The sequence below is a fragment of the Oncorhynchus nerka genome, linkage group LG27 (assembly GCF_034236695.1).
Source record: "Oncorhynchus nerka isolate Pitt River linkage group LG27, Oner_Uvic_2.0, whole genome shotgun sequence".
Classification (NCBI taxonomy): domain Eukaryota; kingdom Metazoa; phylum Chordata; class Actinopteri; order Salmoniformes; family Salmonidae; genus Oncorhynchus; species Oncorhynchus nerka.
In genome coordinates this window covers 73,092,151-73,101,301 of record NC_088422.1, presented here as the reverse complement: position 1 = coordinate 73,101,301, position 9,151 = coordinate 73,092,151, and the positions used below count along the sequence as shown (strand labels likewise).

The 9,151-nt window shown below is 44.7% G+C and overlaps 1 protein-coding gene across 1 annotated transcript in view; it reads left to right on the top strand.

Moving 5' to 3' along the window:
• LOC115124129 (genetic suppressor element 1-like) overlaps nt 1–9,151 on the top strand; it is a 464,233-nt gene that overhangs the window by 284,551 nt on the left and 170,531 nt on the right.

The window sequence follows — 9,151 nt, the reverse complement described above, 5'->3', positions numbered from 1 at the left end:
TGAGGGCATTGCAAAATTGATCGTTTTTGTCCAAAAACATCTCAGCCATTAGCTGCCTGGGGCTAGTCTATCAGACAGTGTAGTCATGCGTGTGTCCTTGTGTATGCATGTGTGTGAGAGTGTGTGTATGTGTGTGCAATTTGAATAAGGCGTGTATTTGCAAGCACTGTCCCATTTCATCAATTCTGCTTCCTATTATATACCTCTCTACATCTCTTTACCCCCTCTCTACATCCCTCTCTATATCTCTACCTCCCTCTCTACATCCCTCTACCCCCCTCTCTACATCCCTCTCTACATCTCTCTCTACCTCCCTCTCTACCTCCCTCTCTACACCCCTCTCTATTAACCTCTCTACCTCCCTCTCTACCTCCCTCTATACATCCCTCTCTACCTCCCTCTATACATCCCTCTCTACATCTCTCTCTACATACCTCTCTACCTCCCTCTCTACATCCCTCTCTACCTCCATCTCTACATCCCTCTCTACCCCCTCTCTACATCCCCCTCTACATCTCTCTCTACATCCCTCTCTACCCCTTCTCTACCTCCCTCTCTACCTCCCTCTATACATCCCTTTCTACATCCCTCTCTACCCCCGTCTCTACATCCCTCTCTACATCTCTCTCTACATTCCTCTCTACCCCGCTCTCTACATCCCTCTCTACATCTCTCTCTACATCCCTCTCTACCCCTCTCAACCTCCCTCTATACATATCTCTCTACATCCCTCTCTACCCCTCTCAACCTCCCTCTCTACCTCCCTCTCTACCTCCCTCTGTACATCCCTCTCTACATCCCTCACAACCTCCCTCTCTACCTCCCTCTCTACACCCCTCTCTACATCCCTCTCTACAGCTCGCTCTACCCCCCTCTCTACCTCCCTCTCTACCTCCCTCTGTACATCCCTCTCTACATCCCTCTCTACCTCCCTCTCTACCTCCCTCTGTACATCCCTCTCTACATCCCTCTCAACCTCCCTCTCTACCTCCCTCTCTACACCCCTCTCTACATCCCTCTATACAGCTCTCTCTACCTCCCTCTGTACACCCCTCTCTATTTCCCTCTCTACCTCCCTCTATACCTCCCTCTCTACATCTCCCTCTATTTCCCCCTCAACATCCCTCTCTACCACCCCCTCAAATGCCCTCTCTATCCCCCTCTCTACCTCCATCTCTACATCCCTCTCTACCTCCATCTCTACCTCCCTCTCTACTTCCCCCTCTACATCCCTCTCTACATCCCTCTCCCTATCCTTCTCTTCATCTCTTCATTAATTTAGCCACTGCATCCCCCCTCTTTTTTCATCCTTCATATTTCCCTTTATACCCCTCTTTTTATATCTCTTCCTTCTGTCATGCCACTCCCCTCCCCCTCCCCACTCCCTCCTCCCTCCCGTAGTGTTCTCAGTGAGATGGCAGCAGGCTGTTTTTCCTTTGTTACAGAGCAGCTTAGACAGTCTCTTCTGCGCTGACAGGTAAAACACTTTCAAGAGGCAGAAAAGAATGAGCATGATGGAATCCCCATGGGAGAGGGGAAGAGAGTAAGAGAAAGGAGGGATGAAGGATAGGAGTGATAGAGTGAAAAGATGGATATAGGAGGAGAGGGATGGAAGGAAAGGGGGAGGAACCAAAGAACATAGAAAGAGGTAAAGGAAGAAAGGGATGTGGGAATGAAGAGAGGGAGGGAGGAGAAGAAGACGGGGTAGATAGTAAAAGCCTGTGACCCTGGTGAAGTCCTCCTGACTGTGTACTGATGTGTGAAACCTGAGCACACACAGCATTAATACGCCTCACTTGTTAAACACAGCAGAGCCCTGACACAGGGTGAGGCATCACACACACACCACAGTTTAAGCACACACGCTGGAACAGAAACACACACACAGGCTACCATTACATTAATTGAGGGGTGAAAGGTTGTTTGGTCAGCCTAGAGAGACAAGCCCTTTTAGGCCAGTATGCATTTGTGTGTGGGTGTGTGTGTAGGGGGGGTGTTCTTTCATGGTACATGGTGTTGTGGTTTTTATCATACAATCATCTCTCTCTCTCTCTCTCTCTCTCTCTCTCTCTCTCTGTCTGTCTGTCTGTCTGTCTGTCTGTCTGTCTGTCTGTCTGTCTGTCTGTCTGTCTGTCTGTCTGTCTGTCTGTCTGTCTGTCTGTCTGTCTGTCTGTCTGTCTGTCTGTCTGTCTCTCTCTCTCTCTCTCTCTCTCTCCCTCTCTGTGTGTCAGTTAATGGGTTTATCTTCTCTGCCCAATAAGTAAGGATAATTGAGACAAACAAGCCAATGAGGAGTCAAAAGGAAAGCACAAGTCAAGCAGAAAGGTGTGTGTGTGTGGGCCTCCCGAGTGGTGCAGAGGTCTAAGGCACTGCATCGCAGTGTTGCAGCATCACTACAGCCTGGGGTTCTTTGTGTCTGACTATGGTCATCAGTTGAACGGTGTTTCCTCCGACACGTTGGTGCAGCTGGCTTCCGGGTTAAGCGAGCGGGTGTTAAGAAGCGCGGCTTTGTGGGTCAAGTTTTGGTGGTAGAAAGACTCGACCTTTGCTTCTCCCGAGCCCGTTGAGACAAGATCGTAATCATGAAATTGGGGCGGAGAAGGGGGGTAAAAAAGGTGTCAGTGTGTATGTGTGTTAAGGTGTCAGTGTGTATGTGTGTGAAGGTGTCAGTGTGTATGTGTGTTAAGGTGTCAGTGTGTATGTGTGTTAAGGTGCTAGCATGCTTCAGTCTGGCTGGCGACTAGCCAACACTGCTAGGTGTGCACGCATGCTGCCTTAAAAGACCGCTTAGAAAATCTGAAAAAAAGCAGCAATAGTACTGTTTGTCCTTTTTGAGACTCCGTAGCCAGTTTTCACTTTAAACATTCAGAATTAATCTGATAACTCAAGAAATTTGTCATTAATTTTGGCGTTTTCGCCAAGGAGATCTTGTCGCAAAATGTAGCATCTAACTAAGATGTTTGGTGCAGTATTTCTCAATTAAAATATTTGCATGAAAACAAGTAGTCTCTCGTTGAATGACAACGACGACGTTATTGAAGAATCCCGACTGTTGACCAATCATCGACGAAGGGGCGTAGACTTCGGCTACCGACGTCGGCTTGCCTCTAGAAAATAATGTTGTGTCCCCGAACAGCCGAGGAAACCCTTACCGAAGTCCAAAACTAACAACAACATCACAAAATGATATTATAATATATGCACAACTCTTCCCAGCTGTTTTGTCTGGGAAGCATGTGGACGCCTTTAGTGTGTGTGTTCCCCTTTAAGCAGTGTTCTCCTGCTGTGTCTGCTCTATGTGTTCTCAACACTGCGTTTGCATACTGTACGCATGCATCCAGGTACACACACACAAACACATTTGTTAATCAAATGAGCAGGGCTTTTAAAGAATCCCTCCTTCTTCCCCCATCCAGTTCTATCCTCCTCCTCCCCCTTCTCTCTCTCTAACAAAATAAGTCTGTGAAACAACAGAGATTTGATCTGTTTGATATTTACAATATACCAGATAAAGGATTCAGGTAAGAACAGAGAGAAGGAGACTGATTGAAGCGACTATGCGTGTTTGTGCATGTCTGTGCTCATTTTAAAGCAGACAGGTGTGCCACAAGGCATTGTGGGAGGTAGACGATATGACGGCATGTCAACCTGTCAGCTTTGTCTACATCCCCCATCTGGATCCCCTGTGTGTTTGTGTGTGTGTGTGTGTGTGTGTGTGTGTGTGTGTGTGTGTGTGTGTGTGTGTGTGTGTGTGTGTGTGTGTGTGTGTGTGTGTGTGTGTGTTGTTTGCACATGTGTTTGCACATGTGTGTGTACATTTGTGTGTCCATTTGCATTTATTGTAGGGAGTATATAGAGTTGATGTCTGTGTTCCTGTGTTCCTGTGAGTGTGTGTGCCTGCACTGTAAAAAGTAATTTGTTCTGTTAACTACATTTCTGGTGGAAACCCATTGCATAGATTAATTTGAGTAACCCAACTCCAAGTTTTCAATACTTAAAGTAATAGAGAGACTCCCCTGCCCATGTGGTTGTCTTTTTAAGTTGTAAATACTTAACTGTTTTGTGTTTCGTTAACTTTCTGACACTAAATTGCATTATGTATTCTGAACTATTAATTATTGAAGTTACTTGAACATGAATATGTGTTGTAGTGAACATCAACATTTAATGTCCCTTCTACTAACCTCTTGCGACGAGCAATCCCGGATCCGGGATCGTAATCATAGCCTCAAACGAATTAGCATAACGCAGCGGACATAAATACCCCTAGAAACTTTTCCTATTCATGACAATCGCAAATTAAATGAATTAAATATATTCAAACACAAGCTTAGCCTTTTGTTAACAACACTGTCATCTCAGTCTTTCAAAATATGCATTGCAGCCAACGCTAGACAAGCATTTGTGTAAGTTTATCATGGCATAATGCTATGCTAGGCTCTGCTGGAAGCAGGCAACATTTTCACAAAAATTAGAAAAGCAACCAAATTAAATAATTTACCTTTGAAGAACTTCAGATGCTTTCACTCAGGAGACTCCCAGTTAGATAGCAAATGTTCCTTTTTTCCAAAAATATTATTTTTGTAGGGGAAATAGCTCCCGTTTGTTCATCATGCTTGGCTGAGAAATCTATAACGCCAAACTTTTTTCAAAATTTGCTCCATATTATCGACAGAAACACGGCAAACGTTGTTTAGGATCCATCCTCAAGGTGTTTTTAACATATATATTCGATAACATATCCGTCGAGGTAATTGGTTTCTCATAAGAAGCGATTGGAAAAATGGCTACCCCAGTATTTTACGCAAGATTTTCTGCGGGAGACACCATGTGACCACTTGCTATATATGGTCCCTTACGGCTATTCTTCAATGGAAATGCGTAAAAAGACGTCACAATGCTGTAGACACCTTGGGGAATACGTGGAAAATGTAAGCTCATTCGTAGCTCATTCACAGCCATATAAGGAATCATTGGCATGAGGCGGTTTCAAAAAATGCGGCACTTCCTGGTTGGATTTTTATCTGGGTTTCGCCTGTAACATCAGTTCTGTGGCACTCACAGACAATATCTTTACAGTTTTGGAAACGTCAGAGTGTTTTCTATCCAAAGCTGTCAATTATATGCATAGTCGAACATCTTTTTGTGACAAAATATCTTGTTTAAAACGGGAACCTTTTTCATCCAAATAATTTAATAGCGCCCCCTAATGCTTAACCTTCAGTAAAAGTAAATCAAGTGTAAGTAGTAAGTAGTTCTGATTAGTCATTTTCATTTGTAGTGTCTTAATGTTTAACATACTTTTATGTATTTGATTATTTGTAATTGTAACCCACCTTAGCATTCATTGCTGAGCACAGTGCTCATTCCTCTAACAGTAACTGGAGGTAGATCTGTAACCAGTCATTGTTGAGCACAGTGATCATTCCTCTAACAGTAACTGGAGGTAGATCTGTAACCAGTCATTGTTGAGCACAGTGCTCATTCCTCTCGCTGTAACTAGAGGTAGATCTGTAACTAGTCATTGTTGAGCACAGTGATCATTCCTCTAGCAGTAACTGGAGGTAGAGCTGTAACTAGTCATTGTTGAGCACAGTGATCATTCCTCTAACAGTAACTGGAGGTAGAGCTGTAACCAGTCATTGTTGAGCACAGTGATCATTCCTCTAACAGTAACTGGAGGTAGAGCTGTAACTAGTCATTGTTGAGCGCAGTGATCATTCCTCTAACAGTAACTGGAGGTAGAGCTGTAACTAGTCATTGTTGAGCACAGTGATCATTCCTCTAACAGTAACTGGAGGTAGAGCTGTAACTAGTCATTGTTGAGCACAGTGATCATTCCTTTAACAGTAACTGGAGGTAGAGCTGTAACTAGTCATTGTTGAGCACAGTGATCATTCCTCTAGCAGTAACTGGAGGTAGAGCTGTAACTAGTCATTGTTGAGCACAGTGATCATTCCTCTAACAGTAACTGGAGGTAGAGCTGTAACTAGTCATTGTTGAGCACAGTGATCATTCCTTTAACAGTAACTGGAGGTAGAGCTGTAACCAGTCATTGATGAGCACAGTGCTCATTCCTCTCGCAGTAACTGGAGGTAGATCTGTAACCAGTCATTGTTGAGCACAGTGATCATTCCTCTAACAGTAACTGGAGGTAGAGCTGTAACCAGTCATTGTTGAGCACAGTGCTCATTCCTCTAGCAGTAACTGGAGGTAGAACCATCTAACATCAAGTTGTAAAATAGTGTACTCATTTAAGTGCTAAAAAATCTTACTTTTTTCAGTGTGGCCAAGATAAAGCAAAGCAGTGTGACACAGACAACAACATAGAGTTACACATGGAGTAAACAATAAACAAGCCAATAACACAAACATGTCAATGATACAGTAAAGAAAAGAAAGTCTATATACAGTGTGTGTAAAAGGCATGAGGAGGTAGGCAATAAATAGGCCATGGGAGCGAATAATTACAATTTAGCAGATTAACACTGGGGAGATAAATGAACAGATGATGATGTGCAAGTAGAGATACTGGTGTGCAAAAGAGCAGAAAAGTAAATAAAATAAAAACAGAATGGGGATGAGGTAGGTAGATTGGGTGGGCTATTTACAGATGGACTATGTACAGCTGCAGTGATCGGTTAGCTGCTCAGATAGTTGATGTTTAAAGTTGGCGAGGGAAATAAAAGTCTCCAACTTCAGCGATTTTTGCAATTCATTCCAGACACTGGCAGCAGAGAACTGGAAGGAAAGGCGGCCAAATGAGGTGTTCGCTTTGGGGATGATCAGTGAGATATACCTGCTGGAACGTGTGCTACGGGTGGGTGTTGTTATCGTGACCAGTGAACTGAGATAAGGCGGAGCTTTACCAAACATAGACTTATAGATGACCTGGAGCCAGTGGGTCTGGCGACGAATATGTAGCTAGGGGCCAGCCGACTAGAGCATACAGGTGGCAGCGGTGGGTGATATAAGATGATTTGGTGACAAAACGGATGGCATCCAGTTTGCTGAGTAGAGTGTTGGAAGCTATTTTGTAGATGACATCGCCAAAGTCGAGGATCGGTAGGATAGTCAGTTTTACTAGGGTAAGTTTGGCGGCATGAGTAAAGGAGTCTTTGTTGCGAAATAGAAAGCCGATTCTAGATTTGATTTTGGATTGGAGATGTTTAATATGAGTCTGGCCAGACACCTAGGTATTTATAGTTGTCCACATATTCTAGGTCGGAACCGTCCAGGGTGGTGATGCTAGTCGGGCGGGCAGGGGTGCGGGCAGCGAACGGTTGAAAAGCATGCATTTGGTTTTACTAGTGTTTAAGAGCAGTTGGAGGCCATGGAAGGAGTGTTCTATGGCATTGAAGCTTGTTTGGATGTTAGTTAGCACAGTGTCCAAGGAAGGGCCAGAAGTATACAGAATGGTGTCGTCTGCGTAGAGGTGGATCAGGGAATTGCCTGCAGCAAGAGAGACATCATTGATATATACAGAGAAAAGAGTCTGCCTGAGAATTGAACCCTGTGGTACCCCCATAGAGACTGCCAGAGGTCTGGACAACATGCCCTCCGATTTGACACACTGAACTCTGTTTGCAAAGTAGTTGGTGAACCAGGCGAGGCAGTTGTCAGAAAAACCAAGGCTATTGAGTCTGCCGATAAGAATATGGTGATTGACAGAGTCGAAAGCCTTGGCCAGGTCGATGAAGACAGCTGCACAGTACTGTCTTTTATGAAATCGTTTAGTACCTTAAGTGTGGCTGAGGTTTACCCGTGACCGGCTCGGGAAGCCGGATTGCACAGCGGAGAAGGTACGGTGGGATTCGAAATGGTCAGTGATCTGTTTATTAATTTGGCTTTTGAAGACTTTAGATAGGCAGGGCAGGATGGATATAGGTCTGTAACAGTTTGGATCTAGCGTGTCACCCCCTTTGAAGAGGGGGATGACCGTGGCAGCTTTCCAATCTTTAGGGATCTCGGATGATACGAAAGAGAGGTTTAACAGGCTAGTAATAGGGATTGCAACAATGTGGTGGCGGATAGTTTTAGAAAGAGAGGGTCCAGATTGTCTAGCCCAGCTGATTTGTACTGGTCCAGGTTTTACAGCTCTTTCAGAACATCTGCTGAGAAATGCTTATTGACATTTTCGATTATCATGGATTTACCATGACCTAGCCTCAGTGCAGTGGGCAGCTGGGAGGAGGTGCTCTTATTCTCCATGGACTTTACATGGACTTTGCGTGTATTGGTTCCTGACTTCCCTGAACAGTTGCATATCGTGGGGACTATTCGATGCTATGGCAATCCGCCACAGGATGTTTTTGTGCTGGTCAAGGGCAGTCAAGTCTGGAGTGAACCAAGGGCTATATCTGTTCTTTGTTCTGCATTTTTTGAACGGGGCATGCTTGTCTAAGATGGTGAGGAAATTACTTTTAAAGAGTTTGACAGTGATGAGGGGTGGTCGTTTGACCGCGGACCCATAGCGGATACAGGCAATGAGGCAGTGATCGCTGAGATCCTGATTGAAAAGAGCAGGGTGTATTTGGAGGGAAAGTTGGTCAGGATAATGACTATGAGGGTGCCCATGTTTACAGATTTAAGGTTGTACCTGGTAGGTTCCTTGATGATTTGTGTGAGATTGTATGACTGCCGGGGTGTTAAGCATATCCCAATTTAGGTCACCTAACAGGATTCAGACAGGGCAAGGACATCAGGGTTGCCGGAGTGTGCTAAAGCAGTGAGTAAAACAAACTTAGGGAGGAGGCTTCTGATGTTGACATGCATGAAACCAAAGTTTTTTCGATCACAGAAGTCAACAAATGAGGGTGCCTGGGGACACACGGGGCCTGGGTTTACCTCCACATCACCCGAGGAACAGAGGAGGAGTAGGATGAGGGTACGGCTACAGGCTAAGAATAAAAGGAGCAGATTTCTGGGCGTGGTAGAATAGATTCAGGGCATAATGTGCAGACTGGGTTATGGTGGGGTGCGGGTACAGCAGAGGTAAGCACAGGCACTGAGTGATGATAAGAGAGGTTGTATCTCTGGATAAGCTGGTTATTATGGGTGAGGTCACCGCATGTGTGAGAGGTGGGACAAATGAGGTATCAGAGGTATAATGAGTGGAACTAGAGGCTCCATTGTAAACTAAAACAATGAT